Source organism: Garra rufa, chromosome 11 (assembly GCF_049309525.1).
Source record: "Garra rufa chromosome 11, GarRuf1.0, whole genome shotgun sequence".
NCBI lineage: Eukaryota > Metazoa > Chordata > Actinopteri > Cypriniformes > Cyprinidae > Garra > Garra rufa.
This window is the reverse complement of record NC_133371.1, coordinates 29,479,345-29,495,319: the sequence shown is the minus strand read 5'-3', so window position 1 is coordinate 29,495,319 and position 15,975 is coordinate 29,479,345. Positions and strand designations below refer to the sequence as shown.

The window sequence follows — 15,975 nt, the reverse complement described above, 5'->3', positions numbered from 1 at the left end:
CAAAGGTACCAGTGTCCACCTCAGACAGGCAGACAGACAGGCAATCTGAAGGCAGATAGATTAAATGATGCTTTGACAGACAGGCAAGTAGGGCTAGTTTTTTTTCAATGCTGATCGATGTTACTGAGCAAGAGCAGCTGACAGGCCTGTGAAAGGCTCTTTTACTGTTCATCCATCATTACTCTCAGAGTGGTGTCTTTGGGACGGGCCAGAGGGAGTGTGCGACTTTCATATTAGTTTAGCTTTCAGTTTTATTACTGCTTTTGCAACGGATAGATGGGCAGTGCAGATTTATACGGTCTTAGACTGCATCAGCATCCCAGCAATCTCCAGCATCATTAGTCTATGAGGCAAGGGTCACAAATATGTGATGTTTCTGATGCTAAGGACGTAATTTTTTTTTAAGACGGAAGTTGTTTATGACCATGGCCAGAATCGGGCTTTGGCAATGAAAACAAATAAATGCATTACTTCTACAAAGTTATTTGAATGAGTGAGGATTAGGGATATTTTTTCAGATTTTATGAATTATAAGAACAAATGGTAACTTTGGTTATTTTAAGGAACAGTTCTTACTATTAAAGGATTAGTTCATCCAGAATAAAAATTTTCTGATAATTTACTCACCCCTATAACAGATGTTCATGTCGAGATTTCAGCGCGATGCAGTGTTTTTTTTTTTATTTCTTCTGACATTTCTTTGTGTTTATATCGTGTCAAAAACTTTAAATAAAGAGGAAAATAGTCACTTATGTACCTCAGAAAAGACAACAATACAACATATGTTAACGAGTTGGAGTCCACTTCAACCTTTAGAAAGTTTTATTGTTGTTTTCAATTAAATACATGTGAGGAATGAAAAAATGGATGCCACAGACGTTTTTGCGGAGTAGGTGGTGGAATTTATAAAAAGAAAACTGTATAATTTATTGAAACAAATGTCTCATTGTAATCAAAAAGATGATTGATTCAGATATATATAGCGATCTGTCTCACCCATAGACTGTAAAAAATATGGACGTAGTATCCGTGACGTCACCCGTAGGATTCTGAAGCGCTAATTTGAAGCTCATAGTGGGCGGGATTCGGCCGCGCCATCTTGGAATCGCGTCATCGCGCGTCACTCCCGGATAATCAAAAATGGGCAAAAACTAGCTATATAGACCAAAACCATTTTTTGAACCAGGCTGTAAACATACTTTTTTCTGCTGTATAGTTGGGCATTTTAACATGGAGTGTAAATGGGATTGACTCCCTTTTGCAGCCAGCCTCAAGCGGCCAGTCGATGAATTACAGTTTCAGTCACTTCCGTGTTGGTTTCACGAGGGAGACTGGAAGGTTGCCCTTTGGTCTCACCACATTAAAGAGCGTAAAAAACACATTATTGGTCATATTTTGCTATAAAACTGACAGATTTTGAAAGCTAAGACTTAAATACCAAAGCACAAAGCTTATTGCTATTATTGCTATACAAATAGGCTTAATAAATGCAATCAAAGATGTGAAATATCATTTCCAAGCACACTATCCCTGTGTGTATAACACATGGTGTGATTTCTGCTATTAATCCCACATATTCAAATAAATTCCGGTGGCCTGGCAACTTCTCCCGGTGCTCCCAATCTGGGCCATTTGTATGCGCAGGCTCTCAAAATATTATAACTTTATTGGCTACAAATTAATGATTGTAATTTCAACTTTTTTTTCTCAAAACATTTCGACTTTATTCTCAAAACATTTATACTTTATTCTTGAAACATTTCGACTTTATTCTCGAAACAGTTAGACTATATGCTCGTAATTTCCACTTTATTCTCGAAACATTCATCTCAATTTAAATCTTGAAACATTTAGACTTTATTCTCGAAACATTTAGACTTTATTTTTGAAACATTTTGATTTTATTTTTGAAACATTTTGACTTTGTTCTCAAAACATTTAGACTGTTCTCGTAATTTCTACTTTATTCTCAAAATATTTTTACTTTATTATTTTTGACTTTGTTCTCAAAAACATTTCAACTTTATTATAGAAACATTAAGACTTTATTCTGGAAAAATGTCTACTTTATTCTTGAAACATTACGACTTTATTTTCAAAACATTCATTTCGACTTTATTCTTGAAACATTACGACTTTATTCTTGAAACATTACGACTTTATTCTTGAAACATTTATATCTACTTTATTCTCGAAACATTTAGACTTTATTTTCGAAACATTTCGACTTTATTCTCGAAACCTTTAGACTTTATTCTCAAAATATTTTGACATTATTCTCAAAATATTTCGACTTTATTCTCAAAATATTTCGACTTTATTCTCAAAACATTATATTTCGACTTTATTCTCAAAACATTCATTTCAACTTTATTCTCGAAACATTCATTTTGACTTTATTCTCTAAATGTTTCCACTTTATTTTTGAAACTTTCAACTTTATTCTCGAAATGTTTCAACTTTATTCTTGCAATTTCATCTTTAATCTCAGAATTTTTGATTTTTTTTATGTTAACATGGCACTAAAACGCCGTTGTAGACATAATAATCAAAACCAAGCGGATGTTTTTTTGCCAGAGTATCTGAGGTATGAGATGTAAAGGCACAGCTCTATTCTGGAAAAGTGGGCAGGGAGCAGCAGCTCATTTGCATTTAAAGAAACATGCACGAAACAGCGTATTTCTTCTCCCACACAAAATTATATAATAAATGATATATGGGGTATTTTAAGCTGAAACTTCACAGACACATTCTGGGGACACCTGAGATTTGTATTACACATTGTAAAAAGGGGCATAATCGGTATATTTAATATGATTACAGAAGTCAACCTCATGTCGCTGGTGTGGAAAATAAGAGAGGACAGGCAAGGGAAGGAGACAAACACACTGAAAGAAAAAAATGAGAGCAGGCGTGTGTACGATTAAGACATCTCCGATCCCAAAGGTCTGCTCCTGTTCTTTTGGTTACCATGGCAACATATACCCCAGTTCTCCCCGAAAAGCGGTGCGAGTTGCGAAAGAAGAGAGATGGGAAGAGACGTGCTTGTAAGGAGGTGCTAAGATGTGCTAGGGCCATTGGTTGTGAAAAGTGCTAATTGCCTCTCTTTCATAGGAAGCAGCGAGGTCTGTGACAGTGTCCAGTCCCTGCAGACTCTTGCCTTCCTACACACATTAACTAAACTTCACCTCTTGATCCATTTCCACCTTCCTGAACCCGTCTGATCAGTCGCTTGCCCTGCTCCCTAGACAGAGCAACATTCGAGTTGCATGTTTGTTTTTCTCTCCACCAAATGAAACTTTGCACTCTACTGAAAGAGAGTTTACGTTATCTAGAAAGATACAGCTTTTCTGTCCATCAAGCAGTATTATAGTAGCAGATCTTGCAGTGGTACTTTCCTATCTACATTCTCACTGCAACTGAAGTGGTTTTTGTGCCCAAGTCGTCTGTATCTCTGGAGAACATAGTGGTGACAGAGAAAAGATGAAGAGAAAAACATTATATATCATTATAGTCCTCTACACTAGTTAGAGACAGCTAGAGGCAACAAGTTTGCGTTACCCAATGTTTTGGAAAAGGAATGTGTGACAGTGGTCAGTAGTCATCCATCAGCTGACTACTTTGTGTTCATTTATTATATATATATAAAAGTATATACAGATACACACTATGATTCAGTTCCAAGACTTTTAGATTAAAGCAGATACAAAGCAGTTCAAATTCAAATGCTGTTAGTCATAAAAGAATGAACGTCATAATGTATCAGGATTTCCACAATAAGTGGAAATATTACCATTTTAACATTAACATACACTTATTAATATACCGTTACCATGAGGATTATTTAGTGGGCATGCATTAAATTGGTCAAAAGTGACAGTAGAGATATTTATAATGATTTCTGTTTCAAATAAATTATGTTCTATAGAAAGAAATATAAAGTGGTTTCCACAAAAATATTAAGCACAACTGTTTTTAACATTGATAATAACAAAATCAGCATTTTAGAATTATTTAATTATTTCTGATAGATCATCTGAAACTGAAGACTGGAGTAATGGCTGCTAAAAATGTAGTTTTGCCATCAAGGAATAAATTACATTTTAAAATGTATATAATATTATGTGTAATATAATATTATAATAATATGTATTTAAAAAAATAGAATAGAATTTTTCTTAATATTATTCTTTTATTAAATAAATGCAGCATTGGTGAGCATAAGAGACTTCTTTCAATCATGGGAATAAATTACATTTTAAAATATATAAAAAATATATACAACAGCTGTATATTAAATTGTGTTATAATAGAATTGAATTAAGTAAAATAGAATTGCATTTTTCACAATATTACTTTTTTTATTAAATAAATGCAGTGTTGGTGAGCATAAGAGACTTCTTTCAATCACTGGAATACATTACATTTTAAAATATATAAAAATATATAACAGCTATATTTTATATTATATTAAAATATAATTGAATAGAAAAGAATTGAATTTTTCACAATATATCCCCTTTAATAAATAAATGCAGCGTTGGTGAGCATAAGAGACTTCTTTTAATCACGGGAATAAATGACATTTTAAAATATATAACAACTGTATTTTAAACTGTGTTATAATAGAATAGATTTGAGTCAAAAAGAATATAACTTTTTGGTAACTTTTGGTAACTTTTCACAATATTATTTTTTTATTAAATGCAGTGTTGGTGAGCATGTGTCACATTTCTGTCTGTTCATTTGGTTTTTCCCATTGTCTCCCCTGTTGTTCTGTGTGAATTGGTTTAGTCCTTGTTAGCGTTATCCCCGTCACCTGTGTTCAATGATTAGTCACCCTTTATAAGTTTGTCTTTGAGTTCAGTTTACTGTCGGTCCTTAATGTTGTATACGTGAGAAGATCTCTGTGTTCCTGCCTTGTTCCTGCCTTGTTCCTCTTGAAGATTAATATTAAATATAGTTGGACTTCCGGTTATGGCGGCGCTAGCGTAAGACGTGGTGCAGGGAGCTCCCGAACAATTTCATCTAAATAACACGTCCTAAAGACCTTTAGTGTAACCTAAGTACTTTATTTATAACAGTTAAGTTGTTGCACTTCGAATTTTACGACAAGTATGCCGAATCCAAAGAAAACGGACAACAAGAAGGAAGATACTCACGAAACGAGACAGCCATTATCCGACCCGCCACCGTGGTTCCATGCAGAAATGGAAAAAGGATTTCTCAGAATCCAGGAGTTAATCGACGGACGCCTAAATAAATTCGCAGAATCCGTGGAGAAAATGAGTAACGAACTACAATCAATAAATCTGAGAATGATCGAAGTAGAAACAAAGCAGATGGAGATGGAAGAAGCGGTAACGGGCCTTCACAAAGATGTCGCGGATGTTAAGTCGGCTGTTGACGACGAAATTAAACAGCTGAAAGATAAAATTGATGAACTCGAAAATCAATCTCGTCGTCAGAATCTACGTCTTGTCGGTTTCCCAGAGGGAGTGGAAGGTAGAAATGCCGTGGATTTTTTGAAGGAATGGTTACCTAAGATTCTGGGGCAGGAGGATGAGATCTACGAAATCGAAAGAGCTCACCGCACTTTGCAACGACGACCAGCCGAAAATGGCAAACCACGGGCTATTCTGGTCCGATTCCTTCGGTACGGAGACACACTTAAGATCCTCAATGCGGCCAGAGAGAAAGGCAAGCTCACCTATGGTAACTCTAACATTATGATTTTTCGTGATATGTCATCGACCCTGTTCAGAAAGCGACAAGAATTCAGCGCACTCAAAAGACAGCTACGCAATAACGACGTGTCTTATGCGATGCTTCATCCTGCGACGCTGAGGATTCAGCTACCGGAGGGACAACGATCTTTCAACTCCAAAGCATCGGCAGAGACTTACCTTCGACAACATCATCCACATCTGATTGTCGGATAAGACACTAAATTATATGAACGAATTCCGGATCATTCAACTTTACCAACCACCCAAAAATATGTAAGAAAAACTGTACCATAGCAACCGGGTGAGAGGTTTTTTCTCTAGGATGAAGATTTAGGAACTTCATTTTGTCAAGAGTGATCTTTATATTTAAAATCCGGTAGGAGAAAAATGTGATTATATTTTTGTTGAAGTGTTTACTAAAACTTGTGTATTTCGGGTTTGTCACTGTTCGAAGTGAATAATACGTTTGCTTTAAAGTACATAACTTAAGTATTTGTTGGGATAGACACAACTGGTAAGGGAGCTAGTTAGTTTGGACAAGGAAGAGGAAGTCTAGGTCGACTGTATGATGCGGTGCATAATCAGTCATGGGGGTTTAAAGTTACACACTTCGTTTGGGGAAGTGGTGGGAGTTGTAGGGGGGGTTGGACAGAACACATATTTGATTCATTTAATTTTTGGGCTATTTAAGTTTCTTAAGCTGCTCTATAAGAAATATAACAATTAATATATAGTTAATGTCAAGTACACTAAAATACAAATATGTGACTTGGAATGTTAATGGTTTAAATCAAAGACTTAAAAGGAAAAAAGTAATACTATATCTCAGAAAGCATAATATTGCAATTGCCCTTCTACAAGAAACACACTTGACAGATTCCGAACATCTAAATCTTAAAAAGCAGTGGTCTGGACAGGTTTTTTTTTCTTCCTTTACATCACAATCCAGAGGGGTGGTTATACTTATTGATAAAAACATACCCTTTCAAATGGAATCAGTGGATAAAGATAAAACAGGTAGATATATTATTTTAAGAGGATCGATTGCGATGCAGAGAATAACCTTAGTAAATGTATATCGTCCTGAAATGGAGGGCGCTGAATTTATTCATAATATATTCTTCAATCTTGCATGCCCTATGACAGAGCTAATAATCGGAGGAGACTTTAATGTAGTCCTGGACCCAGTATTAGACAGGTCGTCCACTAAATTGTTACCCTTAAGTCAAGTTGCTAGAGCCCTAAAATACGAACTCTCAAGTTTTAATCTAATAGATATATGGAGATTTAAGAACAAAACTAAAAAAGAATATTCCTTCTACTCGCATAGGCATAATAATTACTCCAGAATTGACTATTTTTTTGTTCCAAAAGTGAAGGATTATTTGATTGAATTGTGCGAATACTTACCAAGAATACTGTCAGATCATGCTCCGTTACTTATTTTAGTGCAACATTCTCCGGAAAAGCCTAATAAGCTTTGGCGATTTAATGGCCATTTATTAAACGACTCTGAAGCGTTGAGCTTCATAAATAATAATATAGACAGTTTTATTAGTACAAATAGAAATTCTGCTTCTTCGGGTATGATCTGGGAGGCTATGAAGGCATTCTTACGGGGCCAAATCATTAATTTTTCTTCCGGTAAGAAAAAGCAATATCAAAAACAGTTACAATTACTTGAAAAAGAAATTTCAATAATGGAAAGAGAACATTTTAAGACTAAGGATGCTCAGCTGTTTCAACAATTACAGTCCAAAAAATTGGAATACGATATTTTGTCATCTAAAGAAGCAGAAAATGCACTTCTCAGATCACGACAGAAGTATTACGAACATGGGGATAAGATTGGGAAAGTGCTAGCATGGCAAATAAGAAAATAAGAAATTAGTAAATCTATACCTACATTATGTTCATCCGAAAATAAAAATATTAAACACCCCAAATTAATTAACCAAGAATTCTTAAATTTTTATAAATTACTTTATAAGTCTCAGGGAGTAGAGGATGCGGAGATTCAAAGATTTTTAAGTAAATTGGATATTCCAGTTTTAAGTGATAATGACCGAGAAGAACTTGAAAAAGAAATTTCGAAAAAAGAGATTCAATTTGCAGTTGCTGTACTAGCCGGGGGTAAAACACCTGGTTTGGACGGGTTTTCGATGGACTTTTATAAAACTTTTTTTTCTAAATTAGCAGAACCGTTGCTTTCGATGTATAAGGAGGCAATTCATAAAAAAGAATTACCAGAGACTTTAAACCAGGCTTTAATCACAGTTCTTCTGAAACCTGGCAAAGACCCTAATCTATGTACCTCCTATCGACCAATCTCACTACTTAATTCTGATTATAAAATTCTAACCAAAATGATTGCGTTACGTTTAGAGCGGGTTTTGCCTAGTTTAATTCATATGGATCAAACTGGATTTATTAAAAATAGATCCTCTTTTGATAATATACGGAGGTTAATGAATATTATTTATTCAGCAAAACAAACAGATTCTCCGGTGATTGCTCTTTCTTTAGATGCAGAGAAAGCCTTCGACCGAGTCGAATGGCCTTATCTGATTGCGGTTTTAAAAAAAATGAATTTCGGTCCAAATTTTATTGAAATGATTCGAATGTTGTATAGAAGTCCATCGGCAGCCGTCCGTACTAATTCTGATGTATCTTCGCACTTTTATTTATCAAGGGGAACCAGACAGGGGTGTCCTCTCTCCCCGCTACTTTTCGCGCTAGCGGTGGAACCCCTGGCCATAGCAATACGGGCACACGAATCAATCTTTGGGCTGGAGATAGGAGGTTGTGTACACAAAATATCATTGTACGCGGACGATGTGATACTGTATCTAACCAAACCTGATTCATCTCTATCTAATTTAGCTCAATTGTTGGAAAACTTTAGGGACATATCTGGTTATAAAATTAATATGAATAAAAGTGTTATGATGCCATTGAATTTGGCTGCGGAGAAAATACCCTTAAATAACATTCCTTTTTTATGGAATACTGAAAAGATTGTTTATTTAGGACTAAATATTCCCTCGAAGTTGGAAGAAGTATATTCTTTGAATTATTCCCCATTACTTAAAAAAGTAGCGAGAGATCTGGAAAGATGGAATTCATTACCATTATCACTAATTGGCAGGGTAAATTGCATAAAAATGAACATTCTTCCTAAATTTCTATATCTATTTCAGACCCTTCCCATTTCTGTCCCACAAAAGTTTTTTAGTAATCTCAACAGTTCAATCAGAAATTTTATTTGGAATAAAAAAACTCCAAGGGTTAAACTTAAGACATTACAGATGACATCCAAAAAAGGTGGATTACAACTTCCAGATTTTTTGTTTTATTTCTGGGCAGCACAGATGAGAGCAGTATGGTTTTGGCAGACGAATAGTGCATTTTCACCTGCATGGATACAGATTGAAAAATATCATGCAGGGGAAATACCTTTAGATAAGGCCTTATTCATCCCTTTGACTTGTGTTATGAAGGCAGTTAATAACCCATTCATCAGGCACACTTGCAAACTGGGGTTTGCAATCAGGAAAAAAAATAATTGGCTACTTTCATTGTATAATAACACTCCGTTTCATTGCAACCCATCTCTTCCTGAGGCATTAAGAGATGGAATAACACAATATTGGCATAAAAAGGGAATACAGGTGTATGGAGATTTATATGAAGAGGGCACACTAATGACATTTGAACAATTAAGATTAAAATTTTCTCTTCCTGTTAAACATTTTTTTAAATATTTTCAGGTGAGACATTATATTAATACAGTTCAAGAAGGTAAATTAAGACCTCTCTCTTCTCTCCCAATAGATGCTATTATAAGAGAGAAAAAAGAATCCAAAGGTTTTGTGTCTTATATGTATACCAATTTCAATGACTTGTATGGAGAGGAGGTATCGTCTTCAAGACTTAAATGGGAAAAAGATTTGGAATGCACTTTTGATCAAGATACTTGGGAACTTATCTGTAAAAGTGCCTTAACATTTTCATTTAATAGTAGACATAGATTAATACAGTTTAATATTTTACACAGGGTATATTACACACCTGAACGATTACACAAGATAAGTGATTCATATTCAGAATATTGCCCTAGATGTAAAACAGAGGTTGGTACATTATTACATATGTTTTGGACATGTTCTGAACTTAACACCTACTGGAGAAATATAATTCAAACTATCAACAAAATTATTAATGTGAAGCTTCCACCTGATCCAAGATTTATGTTACTGGGGGATGAATCAGTTCTGCAGCTTGATCAAAGGAAGAATTTACGTTTAGTTAAAATGGCTTTGATAGCAGCAAAGAAATGCATAGCTATACAGTGGAAATCAGTAGAACCACCAAGTCACATTGTTTGGCTTAGAGAACTTTCATCTTATGTTCCTGTTGAAAAAATAATGTTTAATCTTAAAAAAAAGTCATCAATGTTTGAAAAGATTTGGGGCACATTTATTGAATACATGAATAATGTGGATGTTACATTGACTGAAAATGCTGATGGGATAATGTGACTCTTCATGGCTTTACTCTATTATTTGTTATCATTGTTTATTTCCTCTTATTTTACACATCAGCTCAATGCCTTACAATTATATCCATTTAAGTGTTCTGTCTAGTGAGGGTGGGACTGGGGTGAAGGGTGGTTAGAAAAGAATGTTTACATGTATATTGAAATAATTCTGTAAATTGTTGATGCAAAATAATAAATATATTGATAAAAAAAAAAATATTAAATATAGTTGTTTGTTTGAATATTGTCTATCGTCTCGTCTCGTCCTGCACGCATCATAACAGCATAAGAGACTTCTTTCAGTCACGGGAATAAATTATATTTTAAAATATATACAAAATTATTGAACAGGTATATTTTAAATTGTATAAGAATAGAATAGAATAGATTTTTTCACAATATTACTCTTTTTTTTTTTTTTTATTAAATAAATGCAGCGTTGGTGAGCGTAAGAGACTTTTTTTAATCACACAAATAAATTACATTTTAAAATAAAATATATAATAGTTATATTTTAAATTGTATTAGAAAAGAGTAGAATATAGTAAAATAAAATAGAATTTTTCACAATAATACTGTTTTTTATTAAATAAATGCAGCATTGATGAGCATAAGTATGTATTATAATACAATAGAATAGAATTTTTTCGCAATATTACTCTTTTTTTTTTTTTAAATAAATGCAGTGTTGGTGAGCATAACTTCTTTGAAGTTGAAGTTGACAGGAATAAATTATATTTAAAAATAATGCAGCGATGGTGAGCACAAGAGACTTAAACATTAAACATTAAATCAAAAACATTAAACACTTTTACTGATCCCACTTATGAACAGTAATGTATATATTCATTTCCAGTGCTTAAAAGGCAGTAAAAGAGTAGTGTTCAAGTTTCAAATAAGCTTAGGTTTTAAGGCTTTGGTTCTGAACAAATGAAAAGCTGCCGTTGTCATGACACTCTTATTCTGTCAAATGAGACTTTGCACTTTTAAATCCCACTGAAAGGCCATTCACATTATCTGGAAGATAAGCCATTTCTGTCCATCAAGCAGCATTACAGTAGCCCACCTGCAGTTTAGGTGAGTACAGCAATTTTGAGGTAATTGCACAGCAGGACTGTTCGCTCTCTTAAATAGCTCTGCAAGAAGATAAAAATCATTCTTCTCAACCAGCATCATGCAAACAATGATCATCGGCATAAAATGCTGGTTGTATAAGATTAATTTGTCAACCTAACCCAGTGCAGAGAGGTTTATTGACTCATTAAGATATATTACAGAGGTAATGTTACTGTTGCGCATCAGCTGTCACTAGAGCACAATGCTGAACGTGGAAACTGGGCAAGTAAATGTCTGTTTCCTGAGCAAGCACTCCTTCCTGAGAAACAGAGAAGAAAAGTGGGTCACTGCCTAATTAAGGGCTGGGTTCCCCGTGCTCCTCAGCCTTTCGTAGAGAAGGGGAAAGACAGAAACACACTATATAAGAGCTTTGGTTCAGAGAAAGATCTTTTTTATGTTGCTTTCCTTCCAACCTTCACTTTCTAACTGTGACAGAGAAAGGATGTGAACATTATGGAGGTAGAGAAAGAAGAACACAAAGGTAAAGATGGTGTTTTCTATAAAAAGCAGAATGGATAAAGGTCATGTATAAATACATGGCCGTGTGTTGGAGGTGTAGAACTGCATTGACGAGCCATAAGTGGTTCTCATTTCCAGTAAAAGCTTTTGGATTTAGAAACTACAATCCAATAGTTGCTTTGGAACCAATGATTGGCCGCACTTACTTTCATATTGTATTTCGGCTTTAGTTTGTCCAATAAGCGCAGGTCTAACTTCTTCAAGGACAAATCCAGGGTGATGAATATTTCATTTCTCCCAGCAGTGACTGCATCTGATACTTGCATTTGTAACATTCCCCCTTTTCACACCAAGCTTTTCTTGACCATTCCCCATAGAGGAAGCCAATACAGTATATTCTCCTAGTAGCCTTATGTCTTTTGTCACCAATGATGCTTAAAAAAAGTCAGTAGGGTTTTATTTAGCAGGGACACATTAAATTGTTCAATAGTGAGCGTAAAGAAATGTAGAATGCTACAAAAATTCTATTTCAAATAAATGCTGTTTTTTGAAATTTCTATTCATCAAACAATCCTAAAAATATATATATGTTTCCACATAAATATTAAGTGGCACAGCTGTTTTGAACATTGATAACAATAGGAAATGTTTCTTGAGCAGCAAATCAGCATATTCGATTTCTGAAGAATCATGTGACACTGAAGACTGGAATAATAATGCTGAAAATTCAGCTTTACTATCACATGAATAAATTGCCTTTTGAAAGTTATATTTTAAATTGTAGTAATATTTCATAATATTACTGTTTTACTGTATTTTGGATTAAATAAATGCAGCACTGGTGAGCATAAGACACTTATTTAAAAAATGTGTAGAAATTTCACAATGCCATATGTATGTATTGAAAATTGAATAACTAGATGACCCTACAATAAGATCAGATGTTGCCCAAAAATTATGATGATAAAATGTTTTATATCAGTTGATAAAGGTAATTTATTACTATAAATGTCAAATCTTTATTTTTTAAGGCGGATTTTTGCTCATACATGAAACTTGTACAAATTAGACAGTTAATTGTGGTTTTATGGTCAGAACATGAAAAATACTTTTGTATTATTTACACTTTTCCAGTTATTTTTCCTTAACAGTTGCAGGCTGCAATATTATTACATGTTTTGTCTTATAGAAATGCACATTTGACAGTAGTAGTAGCTCAAGGATACAGATATAAATTTATGTTCATTATTTATCTAAAACAGTAATATCTGTAAAATAATAGTAACATCGTTTTAATATGGTGAAATTTAAGTATTCTGACTTTTTTTTTTTTTTAATTAAATTTAACCATTGGTCTTCCATTTAAATTGTGATAACCACAGTTAAAACCGCACATATTGCACCTCAACACCATAATAAAAACGTAACTATATATTTTCTACTAAGTTCACTTCCAGACTTAAAATTTCCTGATAATTTACTAACCCCCATGTCATCCAAGATGTTCATGTCTTTTTTTCTTCAGTCGAAAATAAATAAAAGTTTTTGAGGAAAACATTCCAGGATTTTTCTCCATACAACTTTATAGTGGACTTCAATGGCTAAGGTGGCTAACGGGTTGGAGGTCTAAGTTGCAGTTTCAGTGCAGCTTCAAAGGGCTTTACACGATCCTGTCTTATTTTGTGAAACGATTGGTCATTTCTAAGAAAAATACAAATTTATATACCTTTTTTAGAACATAACAGATAGTTTCGCCAGATAAGACCCTTATTTCCTCAGCTGGGATCGTGTAGAGCCCTTTGAAGCTGCATTGAAACTGCAATTTTGACCTTCAAGCTGGTCCCATTGAAGTCCACTATATGGAGAACAATTCTTAAATGTTTTCCTCAAAAACCTTAATTTCTTTTCGACTGAAGAACAAAAGACATTAACATCTTGGATGACATCAGGGTTAGTAAATTATCAGGAAATTTTCTTTTGAATCACTGAGTCATTTGTGTTCTCTGCTGAATTCAAGCGCTTCCCATTGGATCTCACAGTGCTGTTCAGTGTTCGCGTGACAAATGAAAATTTTACCTTACAGATTTTTTACAGTGAGTAAACGCATTTGTTGTTAGCTCGCGCTGCTCTGCCGGTTGAACTTTGAGCAGAGTGGATAAATGGTCCATGTTGCATGGTTAAAATGAGTAGTGCTGTTTCGTTTCAAGAGATTGTGCAGAAAAACCTATAGATGGAGATTGTTTGATCATGTATTATGTTCATTACTAACTGTGGGCTCTTGTTCCTTTATTAAGAATAATCCGGATTCATCAACATTAGAATGAGGGTTAAGAAAAATTAATGTGCATACGCACATAAACCCATCAGTTTTGTGTGGGAAAATTTTCTGTGCATATTAGTAAGAATGCTTTGTCCACATTTAGGTATTAGTGAATACACTCACCCATGTGAGTGTATGGAAGCCACATATAGATGTATTTTAATTTTAGACACATTATACTGATGATGCCGTGACTGGCGGCACTCTGTTCTGCCTGTGAAGATGTAGTTACAGAAATACCCATGGTGCTGATTCACAGTACAGTCGTGGCCAAAAGTTTTGAGAATTACATAAATATTGGAAATTGGAAAAGTTGCTGCTTAAGTTTTTATAATAGCAATTTGCATATACTCCAGAATGTTATGAAGAGTGATCAGATGAATTGCATAGTCCTTTGCCATGAAAATTAACTTAATCCCGAAAAAAAACTTTCCACTGCATTTCATTGCTGTCATTAAAGGACCTGCTGAGATCATTTCAGTAATCGTCTTGTTAACTCAGGTGAGAATGTTGACGAACACAAGGCTGGAGATCATTATGTCAGGCTGATTGGGTTAGAATGGCAGACTTGACATGTTAAAAGGAGGGTGATGCTTGAAATCATTGTTCTTCCATTGTTAACCATGGTGACCTGCAAAGAAATGCGTGCAGCCATCATTGCGCTGCATAAAAATGGCTTCACAGGCAAGGATATTGTGGCTACTAAGATTGCACCTAAATCAACAATTTATAGGATCATCAAGAACTTCAAGGAAAGAGGTTCAATTCTTGTTAAGAAGGCTTCAGGGCGTCCAAGAAAGTCCAGCAAGCGCCAGGATCGTCTCCTAAAGGCCGGGACACACCAAGCCGACGATCGGCCGTCTGGCCTCGTCGGGCAGTTGGTGGGCGTCGGTGAAGCGCGTCGGTTCGGTGTGTTCGCACGTCGGCTCTCGTCGGATTTCGTCAGGCTTGCGTCGGCCAAAGTTTGCCCGATTCAACGGCTGTGTCCAAATTCAGGGTCTACATCCTTCGGAGGACTCATTTGAAGGATGTTACGTCACAGCGCAGCGACGAAGGCTGTCCAAATTCATAGGATCCTTCAAATGCGGCCGACAAATACGTCCTCCTTTTCCCCGAATTTGAAGGATGGGTCTGGTGGATCCTTTCCCGTCCTACTTATCCCACAATTCCTTTCGGCAGAGCGCTTCCAGTATTTTCATATAATGGCGGACGAAGCAAGCGGTAGTAATGATGGAAGTTTAAAAAAAACTGCCGTTTCAAAAAATATGTTTTTACAGCGGTTGTCTAGTTTGGCCTTTGGTTTTAGCGTTAAGCTTTTTTTTTTTTACATTTGTATGTATATATGATAAAAAACAGCACTTTCATAAACTAGCTTCTTTCTTACTGCCTGTGTGAATATCCCCTTACACACAGCTAATTTCTTGTTGGTGATTGAAGGTGTTTTTAACGCTTTTAGGGATGAAAGAGTAGTTATTTTGTTTTGTGCAGTACAGATAACCTTACTTCTTGCTTAGCGCTGTCACGGTTGCTAGGCGACAGGATATGAGCAACGGGGAAGGGAGGGAACTGAAAGAAGTGTAGGCTGTCCAAATTCACTGCCACCTACTTCCAGGTTTTGCGGTCTTCGGAGGACCCCTCCTCCTTCAACCTGGTAGGAAGGATCCTAAGGAGGATGCAGACCCTGAATTTGGACACAGCCAACGTGTTGAATCGGCGTCGGGCTTGTCGGGGCCGTCTGGGAAAGAGAGCGCTCTGATTGGCTGTTCAGACATCGAATCAGAGCGCATGGAGGACATGAACGTGAAGTGACG

At 35.3% G+C, this 15,975-nt stretch overlaps 1 protein-coding gene across 2 annotated transcripts in view; it reads left to right on the top strand.

The window, feature by feature from the left end:
- The window catches only part of necab2 (N-terminal EF-hand calcium binding protein 2), a 137,963-nt gene that overhangs the window by 48,397 nt on the left and 73,591 nt on the right, over positions 1–15,975 (top strand). The gene's annotated exons all lie outside the window — the stretch shown is intronic.